Source organism: Haematobia irritans, chromosome 5 (genome assembly GCF_050003625.1).
Source record: "Haematobia irritans isolate KBUSLIRL chromosome 5, ASM5000362v1, whole genome shotgun sequence".
NCBI classification, from domain to species: domain Eukaryota; kingdom Metazoa; phylum Arthropoda; class Insecta; order Diptera; family Muscidae; genus Haematobia; species Haematobia irritans.
Genome location: NC_134401.1, coordinates 132,718,772 through 132,742,969, shown reverse-complemented (window position 1 = coordinate 132,742,969; position 24,198 = coordinate 132,718,772). Strand labels below are relative to the sequence as shown.

Below are 24,198 nucleotides of genomic sequence, written 5' to 3'. Positions count from 1 at the left end.
TGTCCAAAGGTCTGGTTTGGAAATTTTATCCCCAAAGGTCTCAAAATAGGAATTGTGGGGCAAAAGGTCCCAAAATGGAAACTCTAACGTAAAAGTCTCAGTACGGGAACTGTAGGCCTGAAGGTCTTTGTATGAGAACTTTAGTGCCGAAGATCTCAGTCTGGGAACTTTTGCCCAACAGTATTGATATGGAAATTACATTGCGGTAGGTCTCAGTATGGGAACTGTAGGTTAGGTTATTTGGCAGCCCGATGTATCAGGCTCACTTAGACTATTCAGTCCATTGTGATACCACAGTGGTGAACTTCTCTCTTATCACTGAGTGCTGCCCGATTCCATGTTAAGCTCAATGACAAGGGACCTCCTTTTTATAGCCGAGTCCGAACGGCGTTCCACATTCCAGTGAAACCACTTTGAAACCCTCAGAAATGTCACCAGCATTACTGAGGTGGGATAATCCACCGCTGAAAAACTTTTTCCGAACGGCGTTCCACATTCCAGTGAAACCACTTTGAAACCCTCAGAAATGTCACCAGCATTACTGAGGTGGGATAATCCACCGCTGAAAAACTTTTTGGTGTTCGGTCGTAGCAGGAATCGAACCCACGACCTTGTGTATGCAAGGCGGGCATGCTAACCATTGCACCACGGTGGCTGGGAACTGTAGCAAATAGGTCTCCATATGTTCACCAAAGGAGGTCTCCATATGGGAACTATAGGTCTGAAGGTCTCAGAATGGGAACCGTAGACTCGAAGGTCTCAGAATGGGAACCGTAGACTCGAAGGTCTCAGAATGGGAACCGTAGACTAGAAGGTCTCAGAATGGGAACTGTAGGAACTATAGTCTCGGAGGTCTCAGTAAGAGATCTTTTGGACAACGGAAATTGTCTTCCCTTAGGCCTCATTATGGGAACTGTAAGCACGAAGGTGTCATAATGTGAATTGTAGGCCCGAAGGTCTCAGAAAGAAAGCTGTACGCTCTAAATTTAGGCCCGCGGGTCTCAGTGGGGGAACTGGTTTCCAAAGTTCTTGGTATGGAAATTATATTCCCAAAGCCCAAACGCCCTAGTATGGGAATCGTAGACCCGAAATCTCAGAATGAGAAATATAGGCCGGTGGGTCTCAGTTGAGAAACTGTTTACCACAGATCTTGTCATGGAAGGTCTAAGAATGGGAACTGTAGCCTCGAGGGTCTCAAAATGGGAACTATAGGCCGGCGGATCTCAGTAGAGCAACTCTTGCCCAATGGTGTTGCTATAGAAACTGTATTCCATAGGGTCTCAGTATGGGAACAGTAGGCGCGAACTGTTCTCCCAAACGACCCTGTAGGCCTGAAATCGGAATTGGAACTGTAGGTTCTGACGTCTCAGAATGGCAACAATAGGACCAAAATTCTCAAAGGGTCTCATTAGGGGAACCTTTACCCAAAGTCTTGTTATGGAGAAGGTATTCCTGAAGGTATCAAAATGGAAACTGTACAACCGGAAGTCTCTGAATGGGAACCGTAGCCCAAAGGTCTCAGATTGTGTACTATAGGCCTGGAAGTCTCAGAATTGGAAGTATAGCAAAAATATCTCGCACGGGAGATATGACCCAAAAGTCTCAATATGGAAACTTTATGCCCAAAAGTGTTAGAATGCGAACAGTAGGCCCGAAAGTGTTAGAATGCGAACAGTAGGCCCGAAAATCTTCGAACCATAACGGCTTGAATATCTCAGCTTGGGTTCTTCTGTCCAAAACTCTCAGTACGGGAACTGAAAGCCCGGAAGTCTCAGAATGGGAACTGTAGATTCGGGAGTCTTATTAGAGAGACTTTCGTTCGAAGATCTTGATATGTAAATTGTATTCCCGAAGGTATCAGTACGACAACTGTAGGTTAGGTTAGGTTATGTGGTAGCCCGATGTATCAGGCTCACTTAGACTATTCAGTCCATTGTGATACCACAGTGGTGAACTTCTCTCTTATCACTGAGTGCTGCCCGATTCCATGTTAAGCTCAATGACGAGGGACCTCCTTTTTATAGTCGAGTCCGAACGGCGTTCCACATTCCAGTGAAACCACTTAGAGAAGCTTTGAAATGTCACCAGCATTACTGAGGTGGGATAATCCACCGCTGAAAAACTTTTTGGTGTTCGGTCGTAGCAGGAATCGAACCCACGACCTTGTGTATGCAAGGCGGGCATGCTAACCATTGCACCACGGTGGTGGAGAACTGTTGCGAAACGGCCTCAGTACGGGAACTGTAAGCCTAAAGTATGAGAGCTGTAGGCCCGAACGTCTCTGAATGGGAACTGTAGGCCTGGAAGTCTCATAATAGGAACTGTAAGCTCGAACTGCAGGCCCAAGGGTCTCAGTGAGAGAACTAATTTCCAAAAGTCTTGATATGGGTTTTGTATTCCCAAAGGTCCCAGTATGGGAATTGCAAGCCCAAAACGTCTCAGTATGGCAACTGTAAGCCCGGAAGACTCCAAATGGCAACTGTGGGCTTGAAGGTCTTAGTAACGAAGTTGTACACCCAGAAGTGTTAGTATGGGAAGTGTAGTTCCAAAGCTCTCAGTGTGGGGACTTTAGCTCCAAAGGTTATAGTATGGAAAGCGCCGAGACCCAAATATCTTAGCATAGAAAAGTAGGCCCCATGGTGTCAGTATAGGAACTATAGTATGAGAACAATAGTCGCAAAAGTCTTATTATGTAAAGTGCATGCCGGAAGAACTCGGTACTGAGTATCAGTATCGAAATTTTTGGCCCGGTTTCCTGAGTATAAAGTTTCCCTTTCTATGGCAACTCAAACTCAGAGATCTCAGAATGGGAACTAAAGTCTCAAATGTCTTGATATGGGAACGGCAGTCGCAAGAACACATTATTGAGTGTCAGTATCGAACTCAAAAGGCATCACCATCTTGACCAACTGATTACATGTATAAGGTTAATGCCACAAAAATTACAAAACCCCCACGATCTGTAAGACTTACTTTATTTAAATTTTAAAATACCCACTGTAAAGGGTGATACGGTCAAAATTTGGTCAATATAAACTTGACGTATTTCTTTCAATTTTGCATTTAAAAAACCTGAACACCCCTCATTTTGAAGGTGTGTGTGTGTGTAGAATGTTGCTCCCATTTTGATTTTGGAATTCACTCTTCAGTTGTCAAAATGCCGTCCAAGCAAGAAGAGCAGCGTATCAAAATTTTGCTCGCGCATCGCGAAAATCCGAGCTACTCGCACGCAAAGCTGGCAAAATCGCTAAAAGTTGCCAAATCAACCATTACAAATGTAATTAAAGTGTTTGGGGAACGTTTGTCGACAGCCAGGAAGTCTGGATCGGGGGGAAATCGAAAACTGAGACGACAAAGAGAGTTGGCGGTAGTTTCAAGCGAAACCCTAACCTCTCTCTCCGAGATGCCGCAAATAAGCTGGGTGTATCGTCTACAACCGTGCATCGAGCCAAAAAACGAGCCGGACTATCGACTTACAAGAAGGTAGTGACTCCAAATCGCGATGATAAACAAAATACGACGGCCAAAGCGCGATCCCGGAGGCTGTACACGACGATGCTGACGAAGTTTGACTGCGTGGTAATGGACGACGAAACCTACGTCAAAGCCGACTACAAGCAGCTTCCGGGACAGGAGTTTTATACGGCAAAAGGAAGGGGAAAGGTAGCAGATATTTTCAAGCACTTAAAACTGTCAAAGTTCGCAAAGAAATATCTGGTTTGGCAAGCCATCTGTACCTGTGGCTTGAAAAGCAACATTTTCATAGCTTCCGGGACTGTCAACCAGAAATTTACGTGAAAGAGTGTTTGAATAAACGTCTGCTGCCTTTCCTGAAGAAACACGGTTGTTCCATACTGTTTTGGCCGGATTTGGCATCTTGCCATTACGGTAAAAAGGCCATGGAGTGGTACGCCGCCAAAAACGTGCAGGTGGTTCCCAAGGACAAGAACCCTCCCAATACGCCAGAGCTCCGCCCAATTGAGAAATACTGGGCTATTGTCAAGCGGAACCTAAAGAAGACCAAAAAACTGCTAAGGACGAGCAGCAGTTCAAGGCAAACTGGCTTTCTGCGGCGCAGAAGGTGGACAAGGTGGCTGTACAAAATCTGATGGCAGGTGTCAAGCGTGATGCCCGGCAATTCGGATTTGGAAAAGCGAAAGCCTAACTGAATATTTTTCCTGAATTTTATACTAATTGAACTTGAAAAAGAAATTTAATTTGATTTTTTAAATAAACGATTTTACCGATTTACACGCGTTTTCCCTTGACCAAATTTTGACCGTATCACCCTTTACATGGAAATACATTTTCTCGCCTGTAAGACTTACTTTATTTAAATTTTAAAATACCCACTCTACATGGAAATACATTTTTTTTTTCGCCACACAGAGACTTTTATTTTTGCTATGGACTTTGACAAACTGCGTCGAAAGAATATTTCGATAGTGTATGTCAGTCAGTGTAAACAGTATACCACCCTTCTATTTGCAATGTGGTAGAAAATTTGCAACGGAATTAAAATTGGTCGCCAGGTTTTTGTTTCTTTTTGTCGCGCCTAAACGTGTAAAGTTGTTGCCATTATTCTTCGTGCGTTCGTTTACTTTCATTTTTGTTCTACATTCACAAAAATGGTTTAAACACCAACAATTTACCATATTTTATTTTGTTGTTATTGTTGTTTGTTATATTCGATTGTGGTTATTTGTATTGCAATGGTATTTCTTTTTTTTAATATATTGACTTTTTCTACATATGTTGCTTTGCAGAAATCAATAAATTCTGTAAACATCAGCACAAAAGATTATAACACACGAGTAGTCACTTGATTAAATATTGGATGGATGGTTCGTTTTTATTTATTTTAAAATTATTATTTAAAAAAAAAGAAAATATTTTTTATTAAACAAATAATTATTTTCAATGGCAATGACTCTTATGGGTAACTTCTATAAAAATGAGTTTCATTAAATTTTATTTTATTTTTGAGTTTAATTTTTAATTTAAATTCATTTATTTGAATAATTTAATGTAGTTTCATTATATTTATTAATTCTATTTTAATCCAAGATTTTTATCAATAAAAAAAAAGAAAATATTTTTTATTAAACAAATAATTATTTTCAATGGCAATGACTCTTATGGGTGACTTCTATAAAAATGAGTTTAATTAAATTTTTATTTAATTTTTAATTTAAATTCATTTATTTGAATAATTTAATGTAGTTTCATTATATTTATTAATTCTATTTGAATCCAAGATTTTTATCAATAAAAGAACCAAGACAAATGCTCAAAACCACTGAATTGTGATCACTTCAACAAATTATCAATACCAAACCGGAGATCTTCAATAAGTGCGATAAGAAACATTTATGGCACTCTTCCTCCGCCTCCTCCTCCTATTTAGTCCCCTAAGACATTACGCCATATCGGTCCATTAAACAGCAAAAGAAATTCAATATAGCTACAGAATGAAGAACCTGCTATGGCAGACCTAACAAGAGACAAACAACGGAAATAAAGAAATAATAGCGACATCGACCATATTTTATTGACAATTATTAAACGAATCCAGATGTTCTAAACGCTTATCGTTAGTATATATAGAATAATGGAATATCAGTGGGGACAAAGACAAAAATGAAATTATTTTATTTTATTAAAAAATGACTGACCAAAAAAAAATTTAGAAAAAAACAATAAACGAAAAACTTCGAGTAAAAAACTTTTTTTTGGTTACTAAGTAAATCCAAACGGTTTCAAACGTTGAATCCACTTCAATTGCAAATGGCAAATAATTATGCACACTAAGTGGTTAAAATATTCCATAGAATCTAACTGTAAAGCTTTAGAAAAGTAATCCTAAAATGTTATACGGAATACAAATAGTTATCTGCCGATTTTATTATTTAGTCTCTGGGGATTTTTATACCCACCACCATAGGATGGGGGGTATATTAACTTTGTCATTCCGTTTGTAACACATCGAAATATTGCTCTAAGACCCCATAAAGTATATATATTCTGGGTCGTGGTGAAATTCTGAGTCGATCTGAGCATGTCCGTCCGTCCGTCCGTCTGTTGAAATCACGCTAACTTCCGAACGAAACAAGCTATCGACTTGAAACTTGGCACAAGTAGTTGTTATTGATGTAGGTCGGATGGTATTGCAAATGGGCCATATCGGTCCACTTTTACGTATAGCCCCCATATAAACGGACCCCAAAATTTGGCTTGCGAGGCCCCTAAGAGAAGCAAATTTCATCCGATCCGGCTGAAATTTGGTACATGGTGTTAGTATATGGTCTCTAACAACCATGCAAAAATTGGTCCGCATCGGTGCATAATTATATATAGCCCCCATATAAACCGATCCCCCGATTTGGCTTGCGAGGCCTCTAAGAGAAGCAAATTTCATTTGATCCGGCTGAAATTTGGTACATGGTGTTAGTATATGGTCTCTAACAACCATGCAAAAATTGGTCCACATCGGTCCATAATTATATATAGCCCCCATATAAACCGATCCCCCGATTTGGCTTGCGAGGCCTCTAAGAGAACCAAATTTCATCCGATCCGGCTGAAATTTGGTACGTGATGTTAGTATATGGTCTCTAACAACCATGCAAAAATTGGTCTACATCGGTTCATAATTATATATAGCCCCATATAAACCGATCACCAGATTTGACCTCCGGAACCTCTTGGAAGACCAAAATTCATCTGATTCAGTTGAAATTTGGTACGTGGTGTTAATATATTGCCTCAAACTCCCAAGCAAAAATTGGTCGATATCGGTCCATAATTATATATAGGTACGTGATGTTAGTATATTGTCTCTAACAACCATGCAAAAATTGGTCTACATCGGTTCATAATTATATATAGCCCCCATATAAACCGATCACCAGATTTGACCTCCGGAACCTCTTGGAAGACCAAAATTCATCTGATTCAGTTGAAATTTGGTACGTGGTGTTAATATATTGCCTCAAACTCCCAAGCAAAAATTGGTCGATATCGGTCCATAATTATATATAGGTCCCATATAAACCGATCCCCAGATTTGACCTCCAGAGCCCCTTAGAAGAGTAAAATTCTTCCCATTCGCTTGGAATTTGGTACGTGATGTTAGTATATGGTATCCAACAACCATGCAGGAATTGGTTCCTATCAGTCCATAATTATATATAGCTCCCATATAAACCGATCCCCAGATTTGAACTCCGGTGCCTTTTGGAGAAGCAAAATTCATCCGATCTGCTTGAAATTTGGTACGTGGTGGTAGTATATGATATTTAACAACGATGCCAAAAGTGGTCCATATCAGTCCATAATCGTACATAGCCCCATATAAACCGATCCCGAGATTTGGTTTTGGAACCTCTTGGAGGAGCAAATTTCATCCGAGTGAGTTGAAATTTGGTACATTGTGCTAGTATATGGTCGTTAACAACCATGCCCATATCGATTCGTAATTATTTGTAGACTTAACTATACATAACTTTTTTGTCTAATAGATACCATGTATGGATTAATCACAATTTAGAAAACGATGTTAAGAAGTTTTAAGTTACCACAACCCAAGTAATTCGATTGTGGATGACAGTCTTTCGTAGAAGTTTCTACGCAATCCATGGTGGTGGGTACATAAGATTCGGCCTGGCCGAACTTACGGCCGTATATACTTGTTTTTAATTATTAATTAATTTAATTCAATTAAGATTATTTTTAGTTAATTTGTTTCGATTCAAACACGATAACAGGTTGGCTGATAAAGTCCCCGGTCTAACAAAGAAAAGCACATTTTTTTTGTCAAAATTCGTTTTTATTATTCAACATAGTTCCCTTCAAGATTATAACGACCTTCCAATTTGTTGATACCATTTTGGTAGTACTCCTTCGGTTTTGCCTCAAAATAGGCCTCAGTTTCGGCGATCACCTCTTCATTGCAGCCAATTTTTTTCCCTGCGAGCATCCTTTTGAGGTCTGAGAACAAGAAAAAGTCGCTGGGGGCCAGATCTGGAGAATACGGTGGGTGGGGAAGCAATTCGAAGCCCAATTCATGAATTTTTGCCGTCGTTTTCTATGACTTGTGGCACGGTGCGTTGTCTTGGTCGAACAACACTTTTTTCTTCTTCATATGAGGCCGTTTTGCCGCGATTTCGACCTTCAAATGCTCCAATAACGCCATATAATAGTCACTGTTGATGGTTTTTCCCTACTCAAGATAATCGATAAAAATTATTCCATGCGTATCCCAAAAAAAACAGAGGACATTACTTTGCCAGCGTACTTTTGAGTCTTTCCACGCTTTGGAGACGGTTCACCGGTCGTTGTCCACTCAGCCGACTGTCGATTGGACTCAGGAGTGTAGTGATGGAGCCATGTTTCGACGGAAAAACTCGGGTGTATTACGAGTTAACAGCTGCAAACACCGCTCAGAATCATCAACACGTTGTTGTTTTTGGTCAAATGTGAGCTCGCGTGGCACCCATTATGCACAGAGCTTCCGCATATCCAAATATTGATGAATAATATGACCAACACGTTCCTTTGATATCTTTAAGGCCTCTGCTATCTCGATCAACTTCATTTTACTGTCATTCAAAATCATTTTGTGAATTTTTTATGTTTTCGTCGGCAACCACCTCTTTCGGGCGTCCACTGCGTTCACCGTACCCCGTGCGCATTTCACCACGCTTGAATTTTGCATACCAATCAATTATTGTCGATTTTCCTGGGGCAGAGTCCGGAAACTCATTATCAAGCCAAGTTTTTGCTTCCACCGTATTTTTTCCCTTCAGAAAACAGTATTTTATCAAAACACGAAATTCCTTCTTTCCATTTTTTTCACAATAACAAAAGTTGCTTCACAAAAGACGCTCTATCTCACAAACTAATTGACTTACAGACGTTAAATTTTGACACGAATCATTTGAAGGTTGGCCCTATATGAAAACAAGTAAGGAAAGTCTAAAGTCGGGCGGTGCCGACTATATTATACCCTGCACCACTTTATAGATCTAAATTTTCGATACCATATCACATCCGTCAAATGTGTTGGTTGCTATATATAAAGGTTTGTCCCAAATACATACATTTAAATATCACTCGATCTGGACAGAATTTGATAGACTTCTACAAAATCTATAGACTTCAAATTTAAGTCGGCTAATGCACTAGGGTGGAACACAATGTTAGTAAAAAAATATGGGAAACGTTTAAATCTGAAGCAGTTTTAAGGAAACTTCGCAAAAGTTTACTTATGATTTATCGCTCGATATATATGTATTAGAAGTTTAGGAAAATTAGAGTCATTTTTACAACTTTTCGACTAAGCAGTGGCGATTTTACAAGGAAAATGTTGGTATTTTGACCATTTTTGTCGAAGTCAGAAAAACATATATATGGTAGCTATATCTAAATCTGAACCGATTTCAACCAAATTTGGCACGCATAGTAACAACGCAAATTCTACTCCCTGTGCAAAATTTCAACTAAATCGGAGTTAAAAATTGGCATCTATGGTCATATGAGTGTAAACCGGGCGAATGCTATATATGGGAGCTATATCTAAATCTGAACCGATTTCAATCAAATTTGGCACGCATAGCAACAATGCTAATTCTACTCCCTGTGCAAAATTTCAACTAAGTCGGACCAAAAAATTGGCCTCTGTGGTCATATGAGTGTAAATCGGCCGAAAGCTATATAATTGAGCTATATTTAAATCTGAACCGATTTCAACCAAATTTAGCACTCATAGCTACAATGCTAATTCTACTCCATGTGCAAAATTTCAACCAAATTGGGGTAAAACTCTGGCTTCTGGCACCGTATTAGTCCATATCGGGCGAAAGATATATATGGGAGCTATATCTAAATCTGAACCGATTTCAATAAAATTTGGCACACTTGACTATAGTACTAATTGTTCTTCTTGTGCAAAATTTTAAGTAAATTAGTGTAAAACTCTGGCTTCTGGGGCCATATAAGTCCATATCGGACGAAATATATATATGGGAGCTATATCTAAATCTGAACCGATCCAAAACACATACTTGTGCCAAATTTGAAGTCGATTGGACTAAAACTGCGACCTAGACTTTGATTACAAAAATGTGTTCACGGACAGACGGACATCGCTATATCGACTCAAGAGCCCACCCTAAGCATTTTTGCCAAAGACACCATGTGTCTATCTCGTCTCCTTCTGGGTGTTGCAAACATATGCACAAACTTATAATACCCTGTTCCACAGTGTGGAGCAGGGTATAATAATATGCATTTAATACTAGCGACACCATCTATGTGTCAGACCGGGGACTTATCAGCCAACCTGTTATCTGATCATTTTAACACCCAAAACTTCTAACACCTCAACCCCACACTTCTTCAATCATCCTCTGCAAAATTGACTACAATTTTACTAATTGTGGTACATTCCACATGGCAATAGTAGGATGGTACTACAATGACTGTTTTGGTACAATTTAAAATTTTCATTTTAACACCCACGACATCTCTTCCAACTATTCTCTGCTCTGATAATATTGTAGTAAATTTTATACATGTACTTGTGGAACATTGGTACGTTAATGAACTATTTGGTATAATTTAAATTATTCAGTACATCTTGGAAAATACTTAAGATGTCAGACCAACCGAATGGGTAATAGGACATATTTTACAGTAACAGGGATGAAAAATCATTTTTCTAAAATATACCAACGAGACTAAAACATTGTACTTTTTTGGTTCAAATTATGCCGAATTTCCAAAATAAGTGATTGGAATATATCGACCGAAAAAATAAAAATTATTTATCAACTTTTAAAATAACTAAGTGGCATTTTTAAAGGGTTTATGTCAAAAGGAAACTGACAGAAACCAAAAACCAGTCGTAGAATTACCCTTAGTAGTACTTAATGCAAATATCGCAAAAAGTACTCTTTTCTGTCCTTTTTGGTACAAGTGAGAAAATTGAGTTTTCATCTCTGCTCCGTGGAGCCACCGTGGTGCAATGGTTAGCATGCCCGCCTTGCATACACAAGGTCGTGGGTTCGATTCCTGCTACGACCGAACACCAAAAAGTTTTTCGGCGGTGGATTATCCCACCTCAGTAATGCTGGTGACATTTCTGAGGGTTTCAAAGCTTCTCTAAGTGGTTTCACTGGAATGTGGAACGCCGTTCGGACTCGGCTATAAAAAGGAGGTCCCTTGTCATTGAGCTTAACATGGAATCGGGCAGCACTCAGTGATAAGAGAGAAGTTCACCACTGTGGTATCACAATGGACTGAATAGTCTAAGTGAGCCTGATACATCGGGCTGCCACATAACCTAACCTAACCTATCTCTGCTCTGTATTTTGTATACAACCATATTATTTAAATTGCTGTAACTTACTCGCTTGCTATCAAGGCTCTCCTAATGACTCTCAAACTTAAAATATATTTTTTTCCACTGCTGGAATATTGTCATGCCAAAATATGAAGACAATGGAAGGAAACACATGGAAAGCGAACACTTTTAAAATTTCGAAAGATCCGTTAAGACCACAAAAACTATTCTACGCACATACATAAGACCTACGAATATTTTTGAGGGACAAGAGTACCTCATTTTTATTATTTCATTCATTATTTGTGTAGGTTGGTACAATTTAATCGCAAAAAGTACACTTTTCGATTGTTTTTAGTACAACAGAAAAAATTGGCTTTCATTACTGCTCTAAATTGTTCATTGAAATAACTGTAACTCACTCTTTTGCTATGAAGGCTCTCCCAATGACTCTCGAACTTCAAACAATTTTTGGAGTGCTGGAATACTCTCATGCTAAAATATGAAGACAATCGATGCAAACACATTGGAAGCGAAAACTTTTAAACTTCTCAGCAAAACAAAAAAAAAGCGTCGCCATAAAAGTAATGAAAATGTTCTTTTTGGATCCGGAAGTGGTGCAAAATAGACGCAGAAGCCATGAATTTAACATGGGGTTGTCATTGGACGGAAGTCCTCCATTTCAACAGCCGTTGCACTGAATTTTCATCATTTCTTTAGGTGTGATCCGAATCCAATATTTTGGATGTAAATTAAAAAATTCTGTGATATTTTATCAAATAAATAGTTTTTATAATTTTTTGACCTCAAATATTATCAAAAATTCACAATTTTTTTCAGATTGGATTTAGCATTTTTGTCGACAAAATTTAAATGATTTGTACCATTTTATGAATTCTTACCAATTTGAAACAAAAAAAGTTAAAATTATCCATTAAATGTATGAAAAAACCAAGCTATAAAAAATTGAATTAAAAGAACTTCCTGCGTGGTTAAAATAAAGAACATCATTGGTAGTATATCTTCTGGAAGTGCTTTTAAAGTTGTGCCTTTGGAAGAATTTCCAAAATATTTTGCTGGGTTTCGAAAGACCCGTTAAGGTTATTAGAGACAAGGGTACCTCCTTTCTATTATTTCAGTCATTATTTTTGTAGGATGTTACAATTTGATAGCAAAAAGTAGACTTTTCCGTTCTTTTCGCCACAATTAAAAAAAAAATGGTTTATGTCCCTGCTCTATATTGGTCATTCAAATAACTGCAACTCACTCTCCTACTATAAAGGCTTTCCTTTATAGTAGGAGCACTTCAAAAATTCTTCAAAAAATCTCCTACTATAAAGCACTTAAAAAATTTTTATTTGAAGTTTGAAAGGCAAACTTCAAATAAAAATTTTTGAAGTGCTACAATATTCTCATGCCATAATATAAAGGCAATGGAAGCAAGCATATTGGAAGGAAACATTTTGAAAATTTCGAAAGACCGGTTAAAATAAAAAAAAAAAAATATTTTATGTACAATTAATTGGTACAATTTGAGAGCAAAAAGTACACTTTTCGGTTCTTTTTGGAACAATTGAAAATTCGGTTTTCTTCCCTACTCTACATTTTCTGTACAACCCTGTATTGCTGTAACTCGCTCTCTAGCTATCACGGCTCTCTCAATGACTCTCAAACTGTTTCCTCATGTCAGTATAACCAAAACCAAACATAATTTCTCTCATCTTATATTTAGCCAAATTAATAAAAACATCCTTTCGATTGATACCAATTTTATCCAGCAAACGTTTTCCTCGTATTCACAAAAGTAGAAAAAAGTATTTTATACCCTGTTTCTGTATGTCGAACGAGAGTATTTCAAATGAAAAAAAAAATATTTGGGTTTCTCTATGTCGACAGGCAAGTCACTTCACATTTTGTTGTCGAGTAGCAAACGAACATATACAATAAGTGTCAAGAAAAAAGTAAAAACAGTTTTGGAATTTGAATTTGAATTCTCAGGCCAACAATTTGAAAATACTCATTTTTGATAATCAATGTACTCTTATACAAACGATATGAACTTTCAAAAATAGAGAAACCCAAATTGATTCGAATTCGAGTGACTGCTTTTCAGTCGACTGGGGTTTCGTTCGACATACAGAAACAGGGTATTAATTACAAGAATACATGGAAAGACAGACGAACTCTCATTAACAAAATCAGGAAATGGTACTGAGATGAAGTTTGCTCAAAATTATAATAGCCTGACCACAATGAGGTGTAGAGTATAATTAATTTTAAGCTTCTGTTCAAGCACCTGACTAGACCACATTGTCTACCACACTTTTTTCCGATGTCCGTCTGGACCAAAAATGAATATTTAACAGTCGCTGTGACCAATCAAGGTCTTATACAATTTCGATTGGGAGAAAAATGTGCAACATTCTCGAAATTTATTACAAAATATGAAGGACACCATCATACCTTTGGGGTCCTGTATCCCTCGCAATATTATGAATTAGCAATAACATTGGAATGACACTGACATTTGGGCAAAATTACAATGAGGAACAAGTGGTATAATACCAAGGCAACATACTGTTTGCGAAACGAAACGCCCTAAATTATACATTGTACTGGAATTTCAACACTGCAGCTAAGATACCTATCCAAAGTGTCAATAGATTTTAATAACAAAAGCCCATCCATTCTTGGCTCCGATAATGGTGTGGGGTTTATTATAATCGGTTCCTACCTACTTTCTTTGCCAAGTGTTATGAATAGAGTGGAGTATATAGAGCACAAAAAGTCCATAACTCCCACTAACAAATTGCCCTTTACACTACTTCAACTCATACACATTCAAGATTTTCTAGAAATTTTTTCATCTGCGCATATGTTTACCCATCACATGTTAAACTGCCTTTAACTTCAAATTTTTATTTACATTTATTTCTCGATTTGCCTCTTCCTTTATTTTCGATAACGTACTCGAATGTTCTGTAAAAACATTCAACAACCTGTGGACTATAATAGCAAAACACGCAACAAATTCAAACAAAGCATTGAATGTGTATCCAGCCATAGTAAATTGCTCTTGCAATTCAAACTCAGGAGCTCATGCTCCCATAGTTACCGTTACTCAGTTCACTCACTAAACTAAAAATGTTGTAAAACATCTGTGAATATCTTAGAATTTTTTTGGCAGATGGAATGACCAAACATGTCATACATATAAGCCCCCTTCCCCCATACAGAGAGTTTGACATTTTCTCTGGATAAAAAAAATAAACTCATTACATTCATATCCTCGGATGTAATGAGTTTATTTTTTTTTTATCCAGAGAAAATGTCAAACTCTCTGTATGGGGGGAAGGGGCTTATATGTAGAGACATGCTTGGTCATTCCAACCCCCCCACATATACAATCTCTTTGTGATATGTGACGTCATTGAAAGATATTGTGTAGGTAAAGATATCCCCATCCATCCAACCACTCACATATTGCACCTTGAAAATACAGTAATCAAAGCTAATAACAATTGACTATCGAAAGAGACAGACAGAGAGAGAGAGCGAGTAAGAGAGCCAGATTGGATACTCTAAAATCCATTTATAAGAGGGAAAAATAACTGTTAGTTTATGAATGCTTGTCCAAAAGGTCTTCATTTATTTCACTCATTATTAAAAAGCTTTTATTTCAATCGCTCATGCTCTTTGTCTCTCTCTCTCTCTTAAATGGGAACTCCCTATAATACCTAAGCTTCTTATATGAAGCAAATACATTAAAACTCTTGAGTATATTCTCGTTATTTCTAGTAAATCTATTGTCTGCTATCGATGGTGACAAGAGAAGGCAATTTTTGAGTACTTTTGCTTGGTGGAGGCTTGCAGCGAGAGAAGCTTCCCCAATTTACAAATGTATGTGTTTTTTGTTTGAGTGAAATAGTCGTTGGCTTGTACCAAAGAGGTCTGTTGTATTGGGATTGCATTGCAAACATTTTACTTGATGGCATTTTAGTGCTTTTTCATACTCAAATGTCAAAATGCTCAACAAATGAAAATCAGTACGATTTAATACTTACAACGTGACGGTTTACTATTTACTAACGATCATAATATCGTCTCAATATATACTTAATATAGAATATTGAAGAATTGATTGTCTTTTAAAGAAATCATTAAATCAAAAAAACAAATAAAATAAACAAAAGAGAAAAGAAAATAAATCTAAATATTTCACAACTATATTGTTAAATTGAAATATAGAAATACCCATATACCACTATTATAAATGATAATCAAAAGAAATTAAATAAGCATACGGTGAAATAAAAAAAAAAATATTGTGTGTGTCACATATCTCGCTGCAAGGAAAAAGTAAAGAAAATTATTTAAATAAAAAAAAAATACCAAAGATATAAAATATATGATTTTGACAAAATCCTTTTTAAACAAACAAAAAATATATATTAGAAAAAAAAAAACAAAAAGTTCTGGAATTTTTCAAGTAAAAAAAAAAAATCTCACAAAAAAACAAAGAATAAATGTAACAATATTTTTTTTACAAATTAAATCAAGTGTTAATGAAATTTTTCAATATCCCCATTTAACCTGACCTAAGGTCTTACTTAGACCAATAGTTTAAAATAAAAGCAACGACAGCAAGCAATTAAACAGCCTGTTTATTAGCCTAGCTAACCATCTCATTTTACGAACCTTCCCCCTCCCCCAGCACTAAGGCTATTGAATTTTCCTCCTATTTGTCTAAGAAAAGAAATCAAGGAAAGGAGACAAGAAAATTGTATACTTGTTGTTGAAATCCATTAGACGAAAGACATTGTCTATTCACGTCACTATTGTCGCCACCAAAGGGATTTACAGAACAGAAAAACACAACCAATTTCCCTACCCAAGAGGAAAGCAACACCCCAAAAGAAAAGAAAACAGAAAAAGAATTCTACTATATTTCTTTTTGGTGATCATATTACACATTGCCGCCCTTGGCTAACTTTGCTTTTTTGACAGTGGGGCTGGAATTTTGTCCTATGATTCGGCATCAAGCTAACTAAACTCCTTTATACTCTCACTCTCTCCCACACTCACTCACTCTGTGGGTTTGGCATAATTTCCTTGCATCACAGTTAAGATTGCGGATTTGTTGTAGTATTTTCGTGTGTAAATGTGTATAGAAAATTCTAAACGAGATTAGTAGTGGCAATATTTTTTTGGTCGCAAAATTCTTTTCGAATTTCTTTTTTTTTTTTATATTTGCACTGATGTTCACAAAGTCAACAACAACAACAATACTAATAAAATCGTAATCAATTCGATTTATCCCTCCCCCTACTCACCCTTAAGCAGATGAGTGTATGAATGTTTGTTGCCAAAGTATCTTAAAGAGAGTTTTGGTTTGTCTGCGTGCGTGTGTGTGTGTGTGTGTATGTGCATATAGATGAGAGATTGTGTGCACTTATATTTTTTGTGTGAAAGTGTAAATAGATTTTGACGACGTTGTTTTTTTTTTTCATTACCATTGTTTTTGTATCTTATTTTGGTTGCCGATAACATCGTTATAGTCGACATCGTTGTCGTTCTTGAAAATACACAACAACAATAAAAGAAGATAAATAAAAGAAGAAAAAAAAAAATAAAAAAAAAGACAATAGCAACTATCACTGGGCCACATTCTTTGGTATCATTGATTAGAGGGACCCTAGTGACGTCTATAACGACGAATAGCAAAAAAGAAACAACAATTGCACCACTCTGCCTGCACAACACCTTCACCACAACCAATATCACCACGAAAGGCGTAAACAGCGGCAACCTGTATATGTGCAACACAAGCAGCCGTGTGAGCCAACAACAACAACAACAACAGAAAATCATCTTTAAACTTAGCCCAACAGCAAATGTTTTAAAATAAGAAATCCACTGCAATTTTAACGGTATGTTTTTTTAGATGAATTTTTATTTAAGTGAAAAAAAGCTATATTTTATTAATTATAAAAATTGGTATATCAAAACTATTAATTTGAGTAACATATGTTAACCTAAATGTCTATAATATGAAACCTATATCCGAACTTATTTAAAATATAGCCGATTGTAGCAGGAAAGCCCTTACGGGTTTGAAAATTTATTATTATACTATATCCCCCATATTAAAAAAAAAAAAACAAGTATATACGGCCGTAAGTTCGGCCAGGCCGAATTTTCCATGTATTGCGTAGAAACTTCTACTGAAGACTGTCATCCACAGTCGAATTACTTGGCCTGCGGTAACTTTTGCCGATTTTCTATAGAAATAACATTTTGACAAAATTTTCTATAGAAATAAAATTTTTACAAAATTTTCAAAAGATTTAAAATTTTGACAACATTCTCTATAGAATTAAAATTTTGACAACATTTTCTACAGAAATCAAATTTTACCAAAATTTTCTATAGAAATAAAATTTGACAAAATTTTCTATAGGAATAAAATTTCGACAAAATTTTCTATAGAAATAAAATTTTGCTAGATTATTTTTGCTCGAGTGGCAAGCATGATTATGAATCGATATGGACCAATTTTTGTGTGATTGGGGATCGGCTATATATAACTATAGACCGATATGGACCAATTTTGGCATGGTTATTAGCGGCCATATATTAACACCACGTTGCAAATTTCAACCGGATCGGATGAATTTTGCTCGTCCAAGTGGCTCCGGAGTTCAAATCTGGGGATCGGTTTATATAGGGGCTATATATAATTATGGACTGATATGGACCAATTTTTGAATGGTTCTTAGAGACTATATACTAATACCATGTACCAAATTTCTGCCGGATCGGATGAAATTTGCTTCTCTTAGAGGCTCCACAAGCCAAATCTAGGGATCGATTTATATGGGGGGTATATATAATTATGGACCGATGTGGACCAATTTTTGCGTGGTTATTAGAGACCATATACCAACACCATGTACCAAATTTCAGCCGTATCGAATGAAATTTGCTTCTCTTTGAGGCTCCGCAAGCCAAATCTGGGGATCGGTTTATATGGGGGCTATACGTAAAAGTGGACCGATATGGCCCATTTGCAATACCATCCGACCTACATCAATAACAACTACTTGTGCCAAGTTTCAAGTCGATAGCTTGTTTCGTTCGGAAGTTAGCGTGATTTCAACAGACGGACGGACATGCTCAGATCGACTCAGAATTTCACCACGACCCAGAATATATGTACGTTATGGGGTCTTAGAGCAATATTTCGATGTGTTACAAACGGAATGACAAAGTTAATATACCCCCATCCTATGGTGGAGGGTATAATAATAAATTTAAAAAAAGTTAAAATAATAAATTAAACTACTTTTTCCATATACATTTTTCCATATAAATAAAATCGAAAGATTTATAAACATATTTAAAATATTGTGTTTAATTTTTTTCTATAAATTTAAAATTTTTAAATTATTGACCAATCTATTTGACGATTGAAAATATGAATTTGAAGTACCCAGCAAACAAATTTGGAAAGTCTTCTTAAGGCACAACATTAAAAGCAGTTCCAAAAATGTCCTCCCAAAGATGTTCTTTATTTTAACTGCTCAGGAAGTTAATTTGAGTCAATTTTTTATAACTCGCTTTTTTTCATATTTTTAATGGGAAATTTAAAATTTAATTTTTTCAAATAGGTTAAAAACAGATTAAAAATTAATAAAATAGAGCAAATTATTTAAATTTTGCCGAGAAAAAAATGTTAAATCCTTTCTAGAAAAATTTCGAATTTTTGAAAATATTTGATGTCAAACGTTCCAGACAAGCGTTATAATGCATTAAAAATCATAAAAAAAATTAAACTTGTTTATTCGTCAAAATATCACAAAATTTCTTTATTCACATCCAAATCATTGCATTCGCATCACACCTTAAGAAGTGATGCAAATTCAGTGCAACGGTTGTTGAAATGGTGGACATCCGTCCTATGACAAGCCCATGCGCCAAGTTTGTACCACTTCCGGATCCAAAAAGAACATTTTCACTACTTTTTTGGTGACGCTTTTTTTGCTGGGTAATTCATACTGATTTATTTAATTTTTGTTTAAATTATAATTGATATATTTTTTAATTGAATTTGAAGTAATTCATATTGATTTATTTATTTTTTTTTTAATTATAATTGAATGATATATTTTTTTTATATTAATTTTAGTTAAATTTTTCCAAAATGTGAGATTTTTTTTTTAATTTAATTATTTTTGCCTAATGACGTGAACTAAAAATGAGAAAGAAAGGTTTTATACAAATTCAATTATTTATTTATTACACGATTTACAATCGTAATAAATTATTCAGATAAATAAAACAAATTAGGTGTTAGCAACAAAGGTTTTTGTTGTATACAAATGACGAACGCAATTTTACTAAATTTGAAAATAGTTCATATTTTCCTTAAATAGGTGAAGCTTGCGTTCATAAGTTTCTGAAATGTGAAAAATCGTTAAAGTGTGTCCGCCGTGAACTGCAAATAGTGCTTTTAAGGGCCAGTTTCTCAATGTCTTGTTATTATTTGTCGTGACGATAAAACAGCTGATCCCATACAAAAATTTTACTAACCGGAGGTCTATCCACCGGTTAAAATTAATCGGAGGATGAGAAACTGGCCATAACAATTTTTAACTCCAATTTTTTTTTTGTCCTTCAAAATATGTCATTTTATTAAAGAACAGAAAAAAATTAATTTTTAATAAATTTCTTTAAAAAAATTATAAACTTATTTGTTTCATGTTGCAATTAATAAAATATTTTACTTACAATTTTCAAAGAAAAAAACCTACATTTTCTTTCATGGTGGATTCATTTTTTCTGGATGTAAGAAATCTTTCATAAATAAAAGTAAACTTAAATTGCTTTTGTTAAATATGTTAAAAATTGTATTTAAAATATAGATAAGAATTTTATTAACTCGGTGATATTTTTTTTTATAAAGACCCCCTTTTTCTTGTTTTTGATAAAATCTCATTCAAGCATTATAATTATATTGAGAGATGAAGACTAATAAAGACGAATTCAAAAAATTGAATAAAATTGATTGATTGAAAAAATTTTTTTTTTTTTAAATATTTCATATTTTCCTAAAATGCATTAAGTTTACTTAAATTGTGTTCATAAGTTTTTCAAATGAGTACTTTTTTTAATTCTTCCTAAAAAATATGAAATTTTATTAAACAACAGAAACAATTAATATTTCTAATAAGTTTTCTTACATTTCTTTTTTCAAAAATTATAAACTTATTTGTAACATGTTGAATTTAGTAAAATATTTTACTAAACTATTTTCTAAAATAAACCTAAAATTTTTTATGGTTGGTTCAATTTTTTCTGGGTGGACGAAATCTGTCATCAATAAAAGTGAACTCAAATTGCTTTTGTTAAATTGTTTAAATATTTTTTTCTATTTAAAAATAAATTCTATTGTCTTGTGAATCATATTGAGTTGGAGAAAAACGATGCAAGGGTGGAACATACTTTAATTAAAATGATTTTTTGGAAAAGTTTTCCTTTTCTCTTGAATAACAAATACCAAACGTTAGAGACAAACATATCCGGGATAGGCATTTTGTAAACTCAGTGATTAAAAACTTATTTTTTTTAAATTAAGACCTCCTACACGCACAGAAAAAAATTTCCATAGTTAAACTAACGCTAAATTTACCAAATTTTTATTTGAAAAAAAAATTTATTTGCTTGTAGTTAAATTTTATTATTTTTGACGAAATTTTCCACAACTTAATAAAATCTTACTTTTTTAAATTATATCTCAAAAAGTTTATGAACTAAACGTGAGTATAACGTTCAATGACCGTACACATAAGTTCAATATGAACTAAAACAAATGAAATTTTTCGTACGATTACCAAAAATAGTAAGAATGTATGGTTAAAATGGTCACGATTTGGTGCCAATGCTTTTCTTCTTTACTTTTAGTTAATTTTTTCTTCTATGAGATGATGTAATTTCGTGAACTGCAGTTAAAAAGTACAACAGGGCATTAAAATTTTCTGGTTTTTACAACGCTTTGTGGAAATCTCAAAATGTGGAGTCAAATTTAGTTCAATTTTGGTGCGTGGTAGTTCATTCTTCCTATAAAACAGAGCACTATTTTTTCGGTGCGGGGGGTTAATACTTGTTTTCGAAAATTCAATTTTGATCTAAACAAATTTTTTGTAATTACCTTATGAACTAATAAGGTAGTTAACGATTATTATATATGAAATTTTGATCAAAAAAAATTCTATTGTAGTTTAATCATTTCGAGTTGGAAAAAAAGGAACTTCAATTGATTTTAAAACAAATATTAAATCACTTTTGTCTAATTTTTTGTCGTGAAACTGATTATTTTAAGGGCATAACATTTTCTTCTGACTCCAAAAAAATATCCTTAAAAGCATTCAATAAAGATTAGAGACAATCGTTGAAACGCTGTTCATAAATTCGAAATTAGTTGCTCTAGAATATTTTTTTTTTTTATTTTAATTTTCCCGTTAAAATAATTTATTTTAATACAAATATATGTCATTGATAAAAAAATAGCAAAAATTGCTTTAAAATGAAATTCTTCATTACAAAAAGGGAAATTCGTTTATCTAAAATTTTGTTCAGCAGAAAAGTATTTTTTCTTTGAGTTAATAAATATTTTTTTTTTTTTCAAAAAATGGAACCTATTTTTATGGCATTATATTTTTGTTTCATACTGAAATGTCGGACAAACGAAATTATTTTAAAATAGTTTTAAAAAATATTAACTTTTAAAGTATATTTAATTTAAACATAAATTATTATAAAACGTCCAAAAAAATTGCGATTTATTTCAAACAAAAGTTTAAGCTATATTTTAAATCAAAAGAGTCAGAGCTACACGCAAAAACAAAAAACAAAAATCGTAGGTCTAAAATTTCGTTTCGGAGGAAAGAAATTAATAAATATCTAGTGGTTAATTCCGATAATGTCTGTTAATGCAATAGGGTACGTTCATGTCGACGAAACTTCCTAACAATAAACAGGTGGACTGACGAACTGCAAAATTAGATCGATTCTGTGAACTAAAATCTCATGCAAATTTTTCGCCAACAAACAATATATCATCTTTTCACATTTAAGTTAATTTTAATATTAATTTTTATTGTAATTTTAATTTTAATTTTTATTGTAATGTTAATTTTTATTTTTATTTTAATTTGAATTCTAACTTTAATTTAATGTTAATTTTAATTTTAATTTAAATTTTAGTGTTAATACTAATTTTATTGTAATATTAATTTTTATTTTAATTATACCCTGCGCCACACTGGGGAACAGGGTATTATAAGTTAGTGCATATGTTTGTAACACCCAGAAGGAGACGAGATAGACACATGGTGTCTTTGGCAATAATGCTCAGGATGGGTCCCTGAGTCGATATAACCATGCCCGTCTGTCCGTCTGTCCGTCCGTCCGTCCGTCTGTCTGTGAACACATTTTTGTGATCAAAGTCTAGGTCGCAATTTAAGTCCAATTGCCTTCAAATTTGGCACATGTTCCTAATTTGGGTCAGAATAGAACCCTGTTGATTTTGGAAGAAATCGGTTCAGATTTAGATATAGCTCTCATATATATCTTTCGCCCGATGTGCACTAATGTGTACCCAGCAGCAAGAGTTTTATACAAATTTGCTTGAAATTCTGTACAAACTTAGCACTTAGTCGTATAGTCAAGTGTGCAAAATTTGATTGAAATCGGTTCAGATTTAGATATAGCTCCCATATATATCTTTCGCCCGATATGAACTAATATGGTCCTAAAAGCCAGAGTTTTGGCCCAATTTGGTTGAAATTTTCCAAAGGGAGTAGATTTAGCATTGTAGCTATGCGTGGTTGAAATCGATTCAGATTTAGATATAGCTCCCATATATATCTTTCGCCCGATATGCACTTATATGAACCCAGAAGCCAGAGTTTTATACCGATTAGCTTGAAATTTTGCACAAGGAGTACAATTGGTAGTATAGTCATGTGTGCCAAATTTGATTGAAATCGGTTCAGATTTAGATATAGCTTCCATATATATTTTTCGCCCGATATGGACTTATATGGCCCCAGAAGCCAGAGTTTTGGCCCAATTTGGATGAAATTTTGCACTAGGAGTACAATTAGTAATATAGTCATGTGTGCCAAATTTGATTGAAATCGGTTCAGATTTAGATATAGCTCCCATATGTTTTTCTTATTTCGACAAAAATTATAAGAATAATAGAGAAAAATCTAGCATTAGCTACTTAGGCGCCACTGTTTAGTCGAAAAGTTGTAAAATGACTCTAATTTTCCTAAACTTCTAATACATATATATCGAACGATAAATCATAAATAAACTTTCGCGAAGTTTCCTTAAAATTGCTTCAGATTTAAATGTTTCCCATATTTTTTAATAAAATTGTGTTCCACCCTAGTGCATTAGCCAACTTAAATTTTGAGTCTATAGATTTTGTAAAAGTCTATCAAATTCTGTCCAAATAGAGTAATATTTAAATGTATGTATTTGGGACAAACCTTTATAGACTTTCCTTACTTGTTTTTATTGTAATTTTAATTCTAACTTTAATTCTAATTCTAATTAAAATTTTAATTTTAGCTTTAATTTAATTGGTATTGATTCTGAGTGATATTGAGCATTTCTTCTTCCCAGAGAAGTACATCGGCGTACCTTCATCTCAGTATTTTTACCTACAACTATTGCGTTTTACATAAATACGAAAAACACCCCGTTGCTTTTAATAGTGAATTCCGGCATTATAATTGCATCAGCAATTTGTCAACATATAAATACCTGAAAAAAGAAACTAT

At 34.6% G+C, this 24,198-nt stretch overlaps 1 protein-coding gene across 3 annotated transcripts in view; it reads left to right on the top strand.

Moving 5' to 3' along the window:
• The window catches only part of LOC142241331 (terminal nucleotidyltransferase 5C), a 510,769-nt gene that overhangs the window by 421,003 nt on the left and 65,568 nt on the right, over positions 1-24,198 (top strand). The window contains exons 1-2 of one of the 3 annotated variants that reach the window (XM_075313095.1): positions 15,391-15,703; positions 16,903-17,274. The exons of 1 other annotated variant lie outside the window; for it this stretch is intronic. The gene's annotated coding sequence lies outside the window, so the exon portion shown is untranslated. Of the gene's footprint in view, positions 1-15,390; positions 15,704-15,853; positions 15,873-16,902; positions 17,275-24,198 lie in introns of those variants that run through there. One more of the 3 variants, XM_075313096.1, reaches the window with a different exon arrangement.